This window comes from Hordeum vulgare, chromosome 7H (assembly GCF_904849725.1).
Source record: "Hordeum vulgare subsp. vulgare chromosome 7H, MorexV3_pseudomolecules_assembly, whole genome shotgun sequence".
In the NCBI taxonomy this organism is placed as follows: domain Eukaryota; kingdom Viridiplantae; phylum Streptophyta; class Magnoliopsida; order Poales; family Poaceae; genus Hordeum; species Hordeum vulgare.
In genome coordinates this window covers 617750745-617769037 of record NC_058524.1, presented here as the reverse complement: position 1 = coordinate 617769037, position 18293 = coordinate 617750745, and positions in this window count along the sequence as shown.

Genomic DNA, 18293 nt, shown 5'->3' with positions numbered 1-18293 from the left:
TACTAAACTATCGTGTAGTCATCAGAAACGTGTATGTCGGATGTTCACAGCATCCACAGACGACGCTCGAGGTGCAGCACACCGAGTGGTGGATTAAGGACATAAGCCTTCTGTGCAGCAACGAGGACAATCCTCGGTTTTACAGACTCAGTCTGCAAAGTTTGCTACTATCAACTTTCAACTAAATTTTCTCTAGGAACATATAAAACAGTAGAGCTATAGCGCAAGCTACATCGTAATTCGCAAAGACCATTAGACTATGTTCATGACAATTAGTTTAATTAATCATATTACTTAAGAACTCCCATTCAAAAAGTACATCTCTCTAGTCATTTGAGTGGTACATGATCCAAATCCACTATCTCAAGTCCGATCATCACGTGAGTCGAGAATAGTTTCAGTGGTAAGCATCACTATGCTAATCATATCAACTATACGATTCATGCTCGACCTTTCGGTCTCATGTGTTCCGAGGCCATGTCTGCACATGCTAGGCTCGTCAAGCTTAACCCGAGTGTTCCGCGTGCGCAACTGTTTTGCACCCGTTGTATGTGAACGTTGAGTCTATCACACCCGATCATCACGTGGTGTCTCGAAACGACGAACTGTAGCAACGGTGCACAGTCGGGGAGAACACAATTTCGTCTTGAAATTTTAGTGAGAGATCACCTCATAATGCTACCGTCGTTCTAAGCAAAATAAGGTGCATAAAAGGATTAACATCACATGCAATTTATAAGTTACATGATATGGCCATCATCACGTGCTTCTTGATCTCCATCACCAAAGCACCGGCACGATCTTCTTGTCACCGGCGTCACACCATGATCTCCATCATCATGATCTCCATCAACGTGTCGCCATCGGGGTTGTCGTGCTACTCATGCTATTACTACTAAAGCTACGTCCTAGCAAAATAGTAAACGCATCTGCAAGCACAAACGTTAGTTATAAAGACAACCCTATGGCTCCTGCCGGTTGCCGTACCATCGACGTGCAAGTTGATATTATCTATTACAACATGATCATCTCATACATCCAATATATCATATCACATCGTTGGCCATATCACATCACAAGCATACCCTGCAAAAACAAGTTAGACGTCCTCTAATTTTGTTGTTGCATGTTTTACGTGGTGACCGTGGGTATCTAGTAGGATCGCATCTTACTTACGCAAACACCACAACGGAGATATATGAGTTGCTATTTAACCTCATCCAAGGACCTCCTCGGTCAAATCCGATTCAACTAAAGTTGGAGAAACCGACACTTGCCAGTCATCTTTGAGCAACGGGGTTACTCGTAGCGATGAAACCAGTCTCTCGTAAGCGTACGAGTAATGTCGGTCCAACCAAGCCGCTTCAATCCAACAATACCACGGAATCAAGCAAAGACTAAGGAGGGCAGCAAAAGGCACATCACCGCCCACAAAAACTTTTGTGTTCTACTCGACAAGACATCTACGCATGAACCTAGCTCTGATACCACTGTAGGGGAACGTCGCATGGGAAACAAAAATTTTTCTACGCGCACGAAGACCTATCATGGTGATGTCCATCTATGAGAGGGGATGAGTGATCTACGTACCCCTGTAGATCGTACAGCAGAAGCGTTAGTGAACGCGGTTGATGTAGTGGAACGTCCTCACGTCCCTCGATCCGCCCCGCGAACAATCCCGCGATCAGTCCCACGATCTAGTACCGAACGGACGGCACCTCCGCGTTCAGCACACGTACAGCTCGACGATGATCTCGGCCTTCTTGATCCAGCAAGAGAGACGGAGAGGTAGAAGAGTTCTCCGGCAGCGTGACGGCGCTCCGGAGGTTGGTGATGACCTTGTCTCAGCAGGGCTCCGCCCGAGCTCCGCAGAAACGCGATCTAGAGGAAAAACCGTGGAGGTATGTGGTCGGGCTGCCGTGGAAAAGTCATGTCAAATCATCCCTAAAACCTCCGTATATATAGGTGGGAGGGAGGGGAGGAGGCAGCCTCAAAACCTAAAGGTTTGGCCGAAATTGGAGGTGGAGGAGTCCTACTCCAATCCTACTTGGAGTAGGATTCCACCTTCCCACTTGGAAACTCTTTCCACCTTGTGTTTTTTCCTTCTCAAACCTTATGGGCCTTAGTGGGAACTTATTCCAGCCCACTAGGGGATGGTTTATCTCTTCCCATAGCCCATGAGACCCCTTGGGGCGTGACACCCCTCCCGATGGTCCCCGGCACCCCTCCCGGCACTCCCGGTACACTACCGATGAGCCCGAAACTTTTCCGGTAATGCACGAAAACCTTCCGGTAACCAAATGAGGTCATCCTATATTTCAATCTTCGTTTCCGGACCATTCCGGAAACCCTCGTGATGTCCGTGATCTCATCCGGGACTCCGAACAACATTCGGTAACCAACCATATAACTCAAATACGCATAAAACAACGTCGAACCTTAAGTGTGCAGACCCTGCGAGTTCGGGAACTATGTAGACATGACCCGAGAGACTCCTCGGTCAATATCCAATAGCGGGATCTGGATGCCCATATTGGATCCTACATATTCTACGGAGATCTTATCGTTTGAACCTCAGTGCCAAGGATTCATATAATCTCGTATGTCATTCCCTTTGTCCTTCGGTATGTTACTTGCCCGAGATTCGATCGTTAGTATCCGCATACCTATTTCAATCTCGTTTACCGGCAAGTCTCTTTACTCGTTCCGTAATACAAGATCCCGCAACTTACATTAAGTTACATTGCTTGCAATGCTTGTGTGTGATGTTGTATTACCGAGTGGGTCCCCGAGATACCTCTCCGTCACACAGAGTGACAAATCCCAGTCTCGATCTATACTAACTCAACGAACACCTTCGGAGATACCTGTAGAGCATCTTTATATTCACCCAGTTACGTTGCGACATTTGATACACACAAAGCATTCCTCCGGTGTCCGTGAGTTATATGATCTCATGGTCATAGGAACAAATACTTGACACGCAGAAAACAGTAGCAACAAAATGACACGATCAACATGCTACGTCTATTAGTTTGGGTCTAGTCCATCACATGATTCTCCTAATGATGTGATTCCGTTATCAAGTGACAACACTTGCCTATGGCCAGGAAACCTTGACCATCTTTGATCAACGAGCTAGTCAACTAGAGGCTTACTAGGGACAGTGTTTTGTCTATGTATCCACACAAGTATTGTGTTTCCAATCAATACAATTATAGCATGGATAATAAACGATTATCATGAACTAAGAATTATAATAATAACTAATTTATTATTGCCTCTAGGGCATATTTCCAACACATGCACCCAATGTGAGAGGATTGTTCATATTGAATCTTGATAGCGATACACACATACATAACTTTGAGACCAAAAGAGTTAGAGTTAACAATGGTAGCGCCATATTTTTGTGGTACTGCCGCTTAGGTCATATTGGTGTAAAGCGCATGAAGAAACTCCATGCCGATGGACTTTTCGAGTCACTTGACTTTGATTCACTTGACACGTGCGAACCATGCCTCATGGGCAAGATGACTAAACCTCCGTTCTCCGGAACAATGGAGCGTGCAAGTGACTTGTTGGAAATCATACATACCGATGTGTGTGGTCCGATGATCGTAGAGGCACGCGGCGGATATCGTTATTTTCTCACCTTCACTGACGATTTGAGTAGATATGGTTATGTCTACTTAATGAAGCACAAGTCTGAAACATTTGAAAAGTTCAAGCAATTTCAGAGTGAAGTTGAAAATCGTCGTAACAAGAAGATCAAGTTCCTACGGTCTGATCGTGGGGGTGAATATCTGAGTTTCGAGTTTGGTGCTCACTTAAGACAATGTGGAATTGTTTTCACAGTTGACACCGCCTGGAACACCGCAGCGTGATGGTGTGTCCGAACATCGTAATCGTACTTTATTAGAAATGGTGCGATCTATGATGTCTCTTACCGATTTGCCGTTATCGTTTTGGGGTTATGCATTAGAAACAACTGCATTCACTTTAAATAGGGCACCATCAAAATCCGTTGAGACGACACCATACGAACTGTGGTATGGCAAAAGGCCAAAGTTGTCGTTTCTTAAAGTTTGGGGATGTGATGCTTATGTCAAAAAGCTTCAGCCTGAAAAGCTGGAACCCAAAGCGGAAAGGTGCGTCTTCATAGGTTACCCAAAAGAGACAGTTGGGTACACCTTCTATCTCAAATCCGAGGGTAAAGTGTTTGTTGCTAAAAACGGAGCTTTTCTCGAGAAGGAGTTTCTCTCGAGAGAATTGAGCGGGAGGAAGATAGAACTTGATGAGGTTGTCGAACCTCTCATCCCTCTGGATGGTGGCGCAGGGCAAGGGGAAACCTCTGTCATTGCGACGCCGGTTGAGGAGGAAGTTAATGATGATGATCATGAAACTCCGGTTCAAGTTTCTGTCGAACCACGCAGGTCGACGAGACCACGTACTGCTCCAGAGTGGTATGGTAATCCCGTCTTATCAATCATGTTGTTGGACAACAATGAACCTGCAAATTATGAAGAAGCAATGGTGGGCCCAGATTCCAACAAATGGCTAGAAGCCATGAAGTCCGAGATAGGATCCATGTATGAGAACAAAGTGTGGACTTTGGAGGTACTGCCTGAGGGCCGCAAGGCTATTCAGAACAAATGGATCTTTAAGAGGAATACGGACGCTGACAGCAATGTGACCGTTTATAAAGCTCGTCTTGTCGCAAAGGGTTTTTCACAAGTTCAAGGAGTTGACTACGATGAGACATTCTCACCCGTAGCGATGCTTAAGTCCGTCAGAATCATGTTAGCAATAGCTGCATTTTTCGATTAGAAATCTCGCAGATGGATGTCAAAACGGTGTTCCTTAATGGTTTCCTTAAGGAAGAATTGTATATGATACAACCCGAAGGTTTTGTCGATCCTAAGAATGCTAACAAGGTGTGCAAGCTCCAGCGATCCATTTATGGACTGGTGCAAGCATCTCGGAGTTTGAACAAACGCTTCGATGAGGTGATCAAAGCATTTGGGTTTATACAAGTGGTTGGAGAGTCTTGTATTTACAAGAAAGTGAGTGGGAGCTCTGTGGCGTTTCTAATAATATATGTGGATGACATATTGCTGATTGGAAACAACATAGAGTTTTTGGAGAGCATAAATGATTACTTGAATAAAAGTTTCTCTATGAAGGACCTATGAGAGGTTGCTTACATTCTAGGCATTAAGATCTATAGGGATAGATCAAAACGCGTGATAGGACTTTCACAAAGCACATACCTTGATAAAGTTTTGAAGAGGTTCAAAATGGAACAGTCCAAGAAGGGGTTCTTGCCAGTTTTACAAGGTACGAGATTGAGTAAGACTCAGTGCCCAGCAACTGGTGAGGATAGAGAGCATATGCGCTCCGTCCCCTATGCTTCAGCCATAGGCTCTATCATGTATGCAATGTTGTGCACTAGACCGGACGTTAGCCTGGCCATAAGTATGGCAGGTAGGTTCCAGAGTAATCCAGGAGTGGATCATTGGACAACGGTCAAGAATATCCTGAAGTACCTGAAAAGGACTAAGGAGATGTTTCTCGTGTATGGAGGTGACGAAGAGCTCGCCGTAAAAGGTTACGTCGATGCAAGCTTTGACACAGATCCGGACGACTCTAAGTCGCAAACCGGATACATATTTATTCTTAATGGGGGTGCGGTAAGCTGGTGCAGTTCCAAGCAAAGCGTCGTAGCAGATTCTACATGTGAAGCGGAGTACATGGCTGCCTCGGAGGCGGCTAAGGAGGGTGTCTGGATGAAGCAATTCATGACGGATCTTGGAGTGGTGCCAAGCGCAGTGAATCCAATAACCTTGTTCTGTGACAACACGGGTGCCATTGCCTTAGCAAAGGAACCACGGTTTCACAAGAAGTCCAGACACATCAAACGACGCTTCAACCTCATCCGCGACTACGTCGAAGGGTAGGACGTAAATATATGCAAAGTGCACACGGATCTGAATGTAGCAGACCCGCTGACTAAACCTCTTCCACGGCCAAATCATGATCAACACCAGAACTGTAAGGGTGTTAGATTTATTACAATGTAATTCACATGATGATGTGAGGGCTAGATTATTGACTCTAGTGCAAGTGGGAGACTGTTGGAATTATGCCCTAGAGGCAATAATAAATATAGTTATTATTATAATTCCTGTATCAAGATAAACGTTTATTATCCATGCTATGATTGTTTTGAATGAAGACTCATTTACATGTGTGGATACATAGACAAAACACTGTCCCTAGCAAGCCTCTAGTTGGCTAGCGAGTTGATCAAAGATAGTTAGTGTCTTCTGATTATGAACAAGGTGTTGTTGCTTGATAACTGGATCACGTCATTAGGAGAATCACATGATGGACTAGACCCAAACAAATAGACGTAGCATGTTGATCGTGTCATTTTGTTGCTACTGTTTTCTGCGTGTCAAGTATTTGTTCCTATGACCATAAGATCATATAACTCACTAACACCGGAGGAATACTTTGTGTTTACCAAACGTCGCAACGTAACTGGGTGACCATAAAGATGCTCTACAGGTATCTCCGAAGGTGTTCGTTGAGTTAGTATGGATCAAGATTGGGATTTGTCACTCCGTGTGACGGAGAGGTATCTCGGGGCCCACTCGGTAATACAACATCACACACAAGCCTTGCAAGCAATGTAACTTAGGGTAAGTTGCGGGATCTTGTATTACGGAACGAGTAAAGAGACTTGCCGGTAAACGAGATTGAAATAGGTATGCGGATACTGACGATCGTATCTCGGGCAAGTAACATACCGAAGGACAAAGGGAATGACATACGGGCTTATATGAATCCTTGGCACTGAAGTTCAAACGATAAGATCTTCATAGAATATGTAGGATCCAATATGGGCATCCAGGTCCCGCTATTGGATATTGACCGAGGAGTCTCTCGGGTCATGTCTACATAGTTCTCGAACCCGCAGGGTCTGCACACTTAAGGTTCGACGTTGTTTTATGCGTATTTGAGTTATATGGTTGGTTACCGAATGTTGTTCGGAGTCCCGGATGAGATCACAGACGTCACGAGGGTTTTCGGAATGGTCCGGAAACGAAGATTGATATATAGGATGACCTCATTTGATTTCCGGAAGGTTTTCGGAGTTACCGGGAATGTACCGGGAATGACGAATGGGTTCCGGGAGTTCACCGGGGGGGGGCTACCCACCCTGGGGAAGCCCATAGGCCTTGAGGGTGGCGCACCAGCCCTTAGTGGGCTGGTGGGACAGCCCAAAAGGGCTCTATGCGCATTGGAAGAAAAATCAAAGAGAAAAAGAAAAAAAAGGAGGAGGTGGGAAGGGAAGGAAGGACTCCCACCCACCAAACCAAGTCCAACTCGGTTTGGGGGGGAGACCTTCCCCCCTTGGCTCGGCCGACCCCCTTGGGGCTCCTTGAGCCCCAAGGCAAGGCCCCCCTCTCCCACCTATATATACGGAGGTTTTAGGGCTGATTTGATACGACTTTTCCACGGCAGCCCGACCACATACCTCCACGGTTTTTCCTCTAGATCGCGTTTCTGCGGAGCTCGGGCGAAGCCCTGCTGAGACAAGGTCATCACCAACCTCCGGAGCGCCGTCACGCTGCCGGAGAACTCTTCTACCTCTCCGTCTCTCTTGCTGGATCAAGAAGACCGAGATCATCGTCGGGTTGTACGTGTGCTGAACGCGGAGGTGCCGTCCGTTCGGTACTAGATCGTGGGACTGATCGCGGGATTGTTCGCGGGGCGGATCGAGGGACGTGAGGACGTTCCACTACATCAACCGCGTTCACTAACGCTTCTGCTGTACGGTCTACAAGGGTACGTAGATCACTCATCCCCTCTCGTAGATGAACATCACCATGATAGGTCTTCGTGCGCGTAGGAAATTTTTTGTTTACCAAGCGACGTTCCCCAACAGCGCCGACACGAGCCTGCCGTTCCCTCGGCCCCTCCAGCATCTTCGAGTGCTCCGCCCACTGCCCTAGTGGTCCCGAGTGCTCGGAGCACCTAAAGGGCCAGGGATGCTGCCGCTGAGCCTGCGGGTCAGTCTTCCAAGGCGGCCAAACCAAGTGGGTCCAAACCTCGGAAGGCTCTGCCGCGGATGAGGGTTGCTGTCCCCGTCACCTCCACGTAAGTGTATCGATCCTCTAATTTCTTCTGATATCCGAGTGAATTCTTGTTCATTGGTCGAACGAATTTCACTCGACAGAGTTGCTACTTCTGCCACCTCTCCGGCGCGCCAAGAAGATGACCCCATGGACACGGACAACGTCGTCTCGTCCCAGCCAGGTGCGTTGTAGTGACTTCGAGTGTTTTATTCTATCATAGGTTCTGCCTCTTTCTTTTTCTGAGATCTTGCGTCGTTCGGTCTATCAGGGGCGATTTGCGTGGACGAGGGCGATCAGCGGAGAGCTGAACAGGCTGCGGAGCCCGTTCTTGAGGCCGCTCCGCCTGTTGCTGCTCTCGCCGCCAACGTGCCGCCGACTGAACCGACGCTGGTGGTTGAGGTGCCGACTGGAGCGGACCTCGGGATGCCTCAGGAGCTTCCGACGATGCCAGGCTCGTCGAATGTCGAGTTCAACATCCAGCGTCTCCCGGAGGAGCAGGTGGGAGCGGCCAAGGGAGCCATGGTGCAGGCGGAGCTGATGGCTGGGGAGGCCAAGAGGGCCTACGACTCCGTCGCGTCCTTGTACCAGCGGAGCCTGGAGCTGCGGGATGATATCCGAGTAAGTGGGCTAGTAAGTATTTACTTTTCTCTTGTAACCCACTGGGTGTTTTTGGATAGCATCTGTTGTTCGCAATGGGTTCACTCTGAGTGAACCCAGTGGGTGTAGTCCCCGAGACTTCTGTCGAGTGCTTGCACCGGCAGTTGTCTTTATACATATTGTCTTTGCTTTGGTCAGGTCTGTAAATAACATGACCGAGTGCGCGTAGTTGTGGCACTCGGAGTGCACTTACTGTAAGAGTCCCCGAGAGTAATTTGTACTCAGGTCGGGTAGTATTGGCCTCGTAGGCGTAGGTGGTAACATGCATCTCAATAGGGCGGGCCTGCTTGAGTTGCATGCCAGTGGGGTCACTCTTAGTGAACCCACTTGGTGTAGTCCCCGAGGCCGCTGTCGACTGCTTGCGTCGGCAGGGGTCTGAAGAACTTAAACTTTTGTTGCTGGATTTTCTGATTGTCCCTTGGTGTTTGCTGGCAGAAAACTTGTGAAATGGGAACAGCCTATGAGACTCTCAGGGCGGAGAAGAATCAGTTAGCTGGTGAGCTTGATGCGGCGCTGCTTGCAATGGCTGGCATGAAGGATGCTCTGGCGGGACGAGAGAAGTCATTGGAGCAGGCGCGTGAAGCGAACAAGGTGTTGACTGAGGAAGTGGAAAGGATGGGGAAACAGAGGACTATGCTGATGGGTCAGATGGACGTGCTGAACAAACGGTGCAGAGCACAGGAGAAATACGTCAGTGACTGGGCTCGGCAGATGATGACGCGTCTGGCTGGTAAGTATTGCTCTTTCCGAGTGGTTGTGTTATGCGCGTCACACTCGCCACTTATTGTCTGCTTGTCCTGTTGTCGCAGATTTTTGCTTTGACGCTGAAGCTGAAGCGGCTGATGTAGAGCGGTCGATTCTCGAGAACGTTCCACTCAGTGAGGACGCCAATCGGGGTCTTCTCCGTGCGCACATCCGCGTGGGCAAAGTTGGTCCTTTCATCGGTCGACTGAGAGAAGTCGTCGGCCGAATCGACAAGGAGCTTTGGCCAGAAGATGAGTCGCGGCAGGAGATGGAGAACCTGATGACCTGACTGGAGGAGATTCTGAACCGAGTGCAGTCGTGGAAGAAATCTGCAGCTCGTTGTGGTGCAGATGTTGCTCTATCTCTGGTCCGAGTCCATTGCAAGGAGGTGCGCGAGGAGAAGTTGAAGACGTTGAAGGTGGCCAACACGAAGAAACTTCGATTTGAAGACTTCATGGAAACCTTCCTTGAAAGTGCTACCCGCATCGCCGACGGTATTGATCTGGACACGTTCGTAGAGCCCTCCAGTCCTGGTGTTAATCCAGATGAAGCGTAAAAACACTTTTATTCTCGGTATGCCGAGTGTTAATCTGTAAGAAACTTTGGCCACTGCTGTTGGCCGTCACATTCGTGGTTCGGTGTGGGTAAGCTTGATCCACACCGAACTACTATCTTTGCTTGAACTTTGAATCGAATCTTTTGCTCTTCTATTGCAATGTTGACTCGAGTTTTTGTTTGGCGTTTCTTGGTGAAGCCAAAGGCAAACATTCGGAACATGTCAGATGTTTTGACATCTGCATGAACCTCATTGAGGGTCCGGGGAATTCCCTAAGTCCCCGAGTGTGACGTTAAGTGCACACCCGGAGAAGGTTAATACTTAGGCGATTCTGGATCGCAGCTAAGTCCCCGAGTGTGACGTTAAGTGCACACTCGGAGAAAGTTAATACTTAGGCGATTCTGGATCGCAGCTAAGCCCCCGAGTGTGACGTTAAGTGCGCACTCGGAGAAAGTTAATACTTAGGCGATTCTGGATCACAGCTAAGCCTCTGAGTGTGACGTTAAATGCACACTCAGAGAAAGTTAATACTTAGGCGATTCTGGATCGTAGCTAAGCCCCCGAGTGTGACGTTAAGTGCTGTTGGAATTATGCCCTAGAGGCAATAATAAATGTATAGTTATTATTATAATTCCTGTATCAAGATAATAGTTTATTATCCATGCTATAATTGTATTGAATGAAGACTCATTTACATGTGTGGATACATAGACAAAACACCATCCCTAGCATGCCTCTAGTTGGCTAGCCAGTTGATCAATGATAGTCAGTGTCTTCTGATTATGAACAAGGTGTTGTTGCTTGATAACTGGATCACGTCATTGGGAGAATCACGTGATGGACTAGACCCAAACTAATAGACGTAGCATGTTGATTGTGTCATTTTGTTGCTACTGTTTTCTGCGTGTCAAGTATTTATTCCTATGACCATGAGATCATATAACTCACTGACACCGGAGGAATGCTTTGTGTGTATCAAACGTCGCAACGTAACTGGTTGACTATAAAGATGCTCTACAGGTATCTCCGAAGGTGTTAGTTGAGTTAGTATGGATCAAGACTGGGATTTGTCACTCCGTGTGACGGAGAGGTATCTTGGGGCCCACTCGGTAATACAACATCACACATAAGCCTTGCAAGCAATGTAACTTAGTGTAAGTTGCGGGATCTTGTATTACGGAACGAGTAAAGAGACTTGCCGGTAAACGAGATTGAAATAGGTATGCGGATACTGACGATCGAATCTCAGGCAAGTAACATACCGAAGGACAAAGGGAATGACATACGGGATTATACGAATCCTTGGCACTGAGGTTCAAACGATAAGATCTTCGTAGAATATGTAGGATCCAATATGGGCATCCAGGTCCCGCTATTGGATATTGACCGAGGAGTCTCTCGGGTCATGTCTACATAGTTCTCGAACCCGCAGGGTCTGCACACTTAAGGTTCGGCGTTGTTTTATGCGTATTTGAGTTATATGGTTGGTTACCGAATGTTGTTCGGAGTCCCGGATGAGATCACGGACGTCACGAGAGTTTCCGGAATGGTCCGGAAACAAAGATTGATATATAGGATGACCTCATTTGATTACCGGAAGGTTTTCGGAGTTACCGGGAATGTACCGGGAATGACGAATGGGTTCCGGGAGTTCACTGGGGGGGCAACCCACCCCGCGGAAGCCCATAGGCTTTGGGGAGACACACCAGCCCTTAGTGGTCTGGCGGGACAGCCCCAAGGGGGCCTATGCGCCAAGAAAAAGAAATCAAAGGAAAAGAAAAAAAAAGAGGGAGGAAGTGGGAAGGGAGGGGGACTCCTCCCACCAAACCAAGTCCAACTCGGTTTGGGGGGGAGTCCTCCCCCCCTTGGCTCGGCCGACCCCTTGAGGGTCCCTTGGGCCCCAAGGCAAGGCCCCCCTCCCTCCTCCTATATATATGGAGCAATTCGGGCTGATTTGAGACGACTTTCTCACGGCTGCCCGACCAGATACCTCCATAGTTTTTCCTCTAGATCGCGTTTCCGCGGAGCTCGGGCGGAGCCCTGCTGAGACAAGATCATCACCAACCTCCGGAGCGCCCTCATGCTGCCGGAGAACTCTTCTACCTCTCCATCTCTCTTGCTGAATCAAGAAGGCCGAGATCATCGTCGAGCTGTACGTGTGCTGAACGCGAAGGTGCCGTCCGTTCGGTACTAGATCGTGGGACTGATCGCGGGATTGTTCGCGGGGCGGATCGAGGGACGTGAGGACGTTCCACTACATCAACCGCGTTCTTTAACGCTTCTGCTGTACGATCTACAAGGGTACGTAGATCACTCATCCCCTCTCGTAGATGGACATCACCATGATAGGTCTTCGTGCGCGTAGGAAAATTTTTGTTTCCCATGCGACGTTCCCCAACAATGGCATCATGAGCTAGGTTCATGCGTAGATGTCTTCTCGAGTAGAACACAAAAGTTTTTGTGGGCGGTGATGTGCGTTTTGCTGCCCTCCTTAGTCTTTTCTTGATTCCGCGGTATTGTTGGATTGAAGCGGCTTGGACCGACATTACTCGTACGCTTACGAGAGACTGGTTTCATCGTTACGAGTAACCCCCTTTGCTCAAAGATGACTGGCAAGTGACGGTTTCTCCAACTTTAGTTGAATCGGATTTGACCGAGGAGGTCCTTGGATGAGGTTAAATAGCAACTCATATATCTCCATTGTGGTGTTTGCGTAAGTATGATGCGATCCTACTAGATACCCTTGGTCACCACGTAAAACATGCAACAACAAAATTAGAGGACGTCTAACTTGATTTTGCAGGGTATGATTGTGATGTGATATGGCCAACGATGTGATGTGATATATTGGATGTATGAGATGATCATGTTGTAATATAAATATCGACTTGCACGTCGATGGTACGGCAACCGGCAGGAGCCATAGGGTTGTCTTTATACTAACATATGTGCTTGCAGATGCGTTTACTATTTTGCTAGGATGTAGCTTTAGTAGTAATAGCATAAGTAGCACGACAACCTCGATGGCAACACGTTGATGGATGATCATGGTGTGGCGCCGGTGACAAGAAGATCGTGTCGGTGCTTTGGTGATGGAGATCAAGAAGCACGTGATGATGGCCTTATCATGTCACTTATGAATTGCATGTGATGTTAATCCTTTTATGCACCTTATTTTGCTTAGAACGACGGTAGCATTATGAGGTGATCTCTCACTAAAATTTCAAGACGAAATTGTGTTCTCCCCGACTGTGCACCGTTGCTACAGTTCGTCGTTTCGAGACACCACGTGATGATCGGGTGTGATAGACTCAACGTTCACATACAACGGGTGCAAAACAGTTGCGCACGCGGAACACTCGGGTTAAGCTTGACGAGCCTAGCATGTGCAGACATGGCCTCGGAACACATGAGACCGAAAGGTCGATCATGAATCATATAGTTGATATGATTAGCATAGGGATGCTTACCACTGAAACTATACTCAACTCACGTGATGATCGGACTTGGGATAGTGTAAGTGGATCATGAACCACTCAAATGACTAGAGAGATGTACTTTTTGAGTGGGAGTTTAGCATATAATTTGATTAAGTTGAACTCTAATTATCTTGAACATAGTCTAAGTCCACTTTGAATATATTTGTGTTGTAGATCATGGCTCACGCGACAGTCATCCTGAATTTTAATACGTTCCTAGAGAAAGCTAAGTTGAAAGATAATGGAAGCAACTTTGTAGACTGGGCTCGTAATCTTAAGCTAATCTTACAAGCTGGGAAGAAGGATTATGTCCTTAATGCTGCGCTAGGAGATGAACCACCCGCTACGGCTGATCAGGATGTTAAGAACGCTTGGTTAGCACGTAAGGAGGACTACTCAATAGCTCAATGTGCAGTCTTGTATGGCTTAGAACCGGGACTTCAACGTCGCTTTGAGCGTCATGGAGCATTTGAGATGTTCCAGGAGTTGGAGTTTATCTTTCAGAAGAACGCCCGGATCGAGAGGTATGAGACCTCCGATAAATTCTATGCTTGCAAGATGGAGGAAAACTCGTCTGTCAGTGAACATGTGCTCAAAATGTCTGGGTACTCAAACCGTCTAGCTGAACTGGGGATTGAACTCCCGCAAGAAGCTATCACTGACAGAATCCTTCAATCACTTCCGCCAAGCTATAAAGGCTTTGTGTTGAACTACAACATGCAAGGGATGAACAAGTCTCCCGGCGAGTTGTTTGCGATGCTGAAAGTCGCAGAGTCTAAACTCCGTAAAGAGCATCAAGTGTTGATGATGAGAAAGACCACTAGTTTCAAGAAAACGGCAAAGGCAAGAAGGGCAATTCGAAGAAGAGCGGCAAGCCTGTTGCCAATCCGCCGAAGAAACCCAAGGCTGGACCTAAGCCTGAAACAGAGTGCTTCTATTGCAAGGGTATGGGTCACTGGAAGCGTAATTGCCCCAAGTATCTCGCAGATAAGAAGGCGGGCAAAGATTTTGATATACATGTTATTGATGTGTACTTAACCGGCTCTCGTAGTAGTGCCTGGGTATTCGATACCGGTTCTGTTGCTCATATTTGCAACTCGAAACAGGAACTGCGGAATAGACGAAGGCTGGCGAAAGATGAAGTGACGATGCGCGTAGGAAACGGTTCCAAGGTTGATGCAATCGTCGTCGGCACAGTGTCACTTCAGCTACCATCGGGATTAGTGATGAACTTAAATCATTGTTATTTAGTGCCTGCGTTGAGCATGAACATTATATCTAGATCTTGTTTATTGTGAGACGGTTACTCTTTTAAGTCTGAGAATAATGGTTGTTCTATTTCTATGAGTAACATCTTTTATGGTCATGCACCGAATGTGAGAGGATTGTTCATATTGAATCTTGATAGCGATACGCATATACATAACACTGAGACCAAAAGAGTTAGAGTAAACAATGATAGCGCCATATTTTTGTGGCACTGCCGCTTGGGTCATATTGGTGTAAAGCGCATGAAGAGACTCCATGCTGATGGACTTTTGGAGTCACTTGACTTTGATTCACTTGACACGTGCGAACCATGCCTCATGGGCAAGATAACTAAGACTCCGTTCTCCGGAACAATGGAGCGTGCAAGTGACTTGTTGGAAATCATACATACCGATGTGTGTGGTCCAATGAGCGTGGAGGCACGCGGCGGATATCGTTATTTCCTCACCTTCACTGACGATTTAAGTAGATATGGTTATGTCTACTTGATGAAGCACAAGTCTGAAACATTTGAAAAGTTCAAGCAATTTCAGAGTGAAGTGGAAAATCATCGTAACAAGAAGATCAAGTTCCTACGGTCTGATCGTGGGGGTGAATATCTGAGTTTCGAGTTTGGTGCTCACTTAAGACAATGTGGAATTGTTTCGCAGTTAACACCGCCTGGAACACCACAGCGTAATGGTGTGTCCGAACGTCGTAATCGTACTTTGTTAGAGATGGTGCGATCTATGATGTCTCTTACTGACTTGCCGTTATCATTTTGGGGTTATGCATTAGAAACAGCTGCATTCACTTTAAATAGGGCACCATCAAAATCCGTTGAGACGACACCATACGAACCGTGGTATGGAAAAAGGCCAAAGTTGTCATTTCTTAAAGTTTGGGGATGTGATGCTTATGTCAAAAAGCTTCAGCCTGAAAAGCTGGAACCCAAAGCGGAAAAATGCGTCTTCATAGGTTACCCAAAAGAGACAGTTGGGTACACCTTCTATCTCAAATCCGAGGGCAAAGTGTTTGTTGCTAAGAACGGAACTTTTCTCGAGAAGGAGTTTCTCTCGAGAGAATTGAGTGGGAGGAAGATAGAACTTGACGAGGTTGTCGAACCTCTCATCCCTCTGGATGGTGGCGCAGGGCAGGGGGAAACCTCTGTCGTTGCGACGCCGGTTGAGGAGGAAGTTAATGATGATGATCATGAAACTCCAGTTCAAGTTTCTGTTGAACCACGCAGGTCGACGAGATCACTCGCTGCTCCAGAGTGGTACGGTAATCCCGTCTTATCAATCATGTTGTTAGACAACAATGAACCTGCAAATTATGAAGAAGCAATGGTGGGCCCAGATTCCAACAAATGGCTAGAAGCCATGAAATCCGAGATCGGATCCATGTATGAGAACAAAGTGTGGACTTTGGAGATACTACCTGAGGGTCGCAAGGCTATTCAGAACAAATGGATCTTTAAGAAGAAGACGGACGCTGACGGTAATGTGACCGTTTATAAAGCTCGACTTGTGGCAAAGGGTTTTTCACAAGTTCCAGGAGTTGACTACGATGAGACCTTCTCACCCGTAGCGATGCTTAAGTCCGTCAGAATCATGTTAGCAATAGCTGCATTTTTCGATTATGAAATCTGGCAGATGGATGTCAAAACGGAGTTCCTTAACGGTTTCCTTAAGGAAGAGTTGTATATGATGCAACCCGAAGGTTTTGTCGATCCTAAAAATGCTGACAAGGTGTGCAAGCTCCAGCGATCCATTTATGGACTGGTGCAAGCATCTCGGAGTTGGAACAAACGCTTTGATGAGGTGATCAAAGCATTTGGGTTTATACAAGTGGTTGGAGAATCTTGTATTTACAAGAAAGTGAGTGGGAGCTCTGTGGCGTTTCTAATATTATATGTGGATGACATATTACTGATTGGAAACAACGTAGAGCTTTTGGAGAGCATAAAAGGTTACTTGAATAAAAGTTTCTCTATGAAGGACCTAGGAGAAGCTGCTTACATTCTAGGCATTAAGATCTATAGGGATAGATCAAAACGCCTGATAGGACTTTCACAAAGCACATACCTTGATAAAGTTTTGAAGAGGTTCAAAATGGAACTGTCCAAGAAAGGGTTCTTGCTAGTGTTACAAGGTACGAGATTGAGTAAGACTCAGTGCCCAGCAACTGATGAAGATAGAGAGCATATGCGCTCCGTCCCCTATGCTTCAGCCATAGGTTCTATCATGTATGCGATGTTGTGCACTAGACTGGATGTTAGCCTGGCCATAAGTATGGCAGGTAGGTTCCAGAGTAATCCAGGAGTGGATCATTGGACAGCGGTCAAGAATATCCTGAAGTACCTGAAAAGGACTAAGGAGATGTTTCTCGTGTATGGAGGTGACGAAGAGCTCGCCGTAAAAGGTTACGTCGATGCAAGCTTTGACACAGATCCGGACGACTCTAAGTCGCAGACCGGATACGTATTTATTCTTAATGGGGGTGCAGTAAGCTGGTGCAGTTCCAAGCAAAGCGTCGTAGCAGATTCTACATGTGAAGCAGAGTACATGGCTGCCTCGGAGGCGGCTAAGGAGGGTGTCTGGATGAAGCAGTTCATGACGGATCTTGGAGTGGTGCCAAGTGCACTGGATCCAATAACCTTGTTCTGTGACAACACTGGTGCCATTGCCTTAGCAAAGGAACCAAGGTTTCACAAGAAGACCAGACACATCAAACGACGCTTCAACCTCATCCGCGACTACGTCGAGGAGGAGGACGTGAATATATGCAAGGTGCACACGGATCTGAATGTAGCAGACCCGCTGACTAAACCTCTTCCACGGCCAAAACATGATCGACACCAGAACTGTATGGGTGTTAGATTTATTACAATGTAATTCACATGGTGATGTGAGGGCTAGATTATTGACTCTAGTGCAAGTGGGAGACTGTTGGAATTATGCCCTAGAGGCAATAATAAATGTATAGTTATTATTATAATTCCTGTATCAAGATAATAGTTTATTATCCATGCTATAATTGTATTGAATGAAGACTCATTTACATGTGTGGATACATAGACAAAACACCATCCCTAGCATGCCTCTAGTTGGCTAGCCAGTTGATCAATGATAGTCAGTGTCTTCTGATTATGAACAAGGTGTTGTTGCTTGATAACTGGATCACGTCATTGGGAGAATCACGTGATGGACTAGACCCAAACTAATAGACGTAGCATGTTGATCGTGTCATTTTGTTGCTACTGTTTTCTGCGTGTCAAGTATTTATTCCTATGACCATGAGATCATATAACTCACTGACACCGGAGGAATGCTTTGTGTGTATCAAACGTCGCAACGTAACTGGGTGACTATAAAGATGCTCTACAGGTATCTCCGAAGGTGTTAGTTGAGTTAGTATGGATCAAGACTGGGATTTGTCACTCCGTGTGACGGAGAGGTA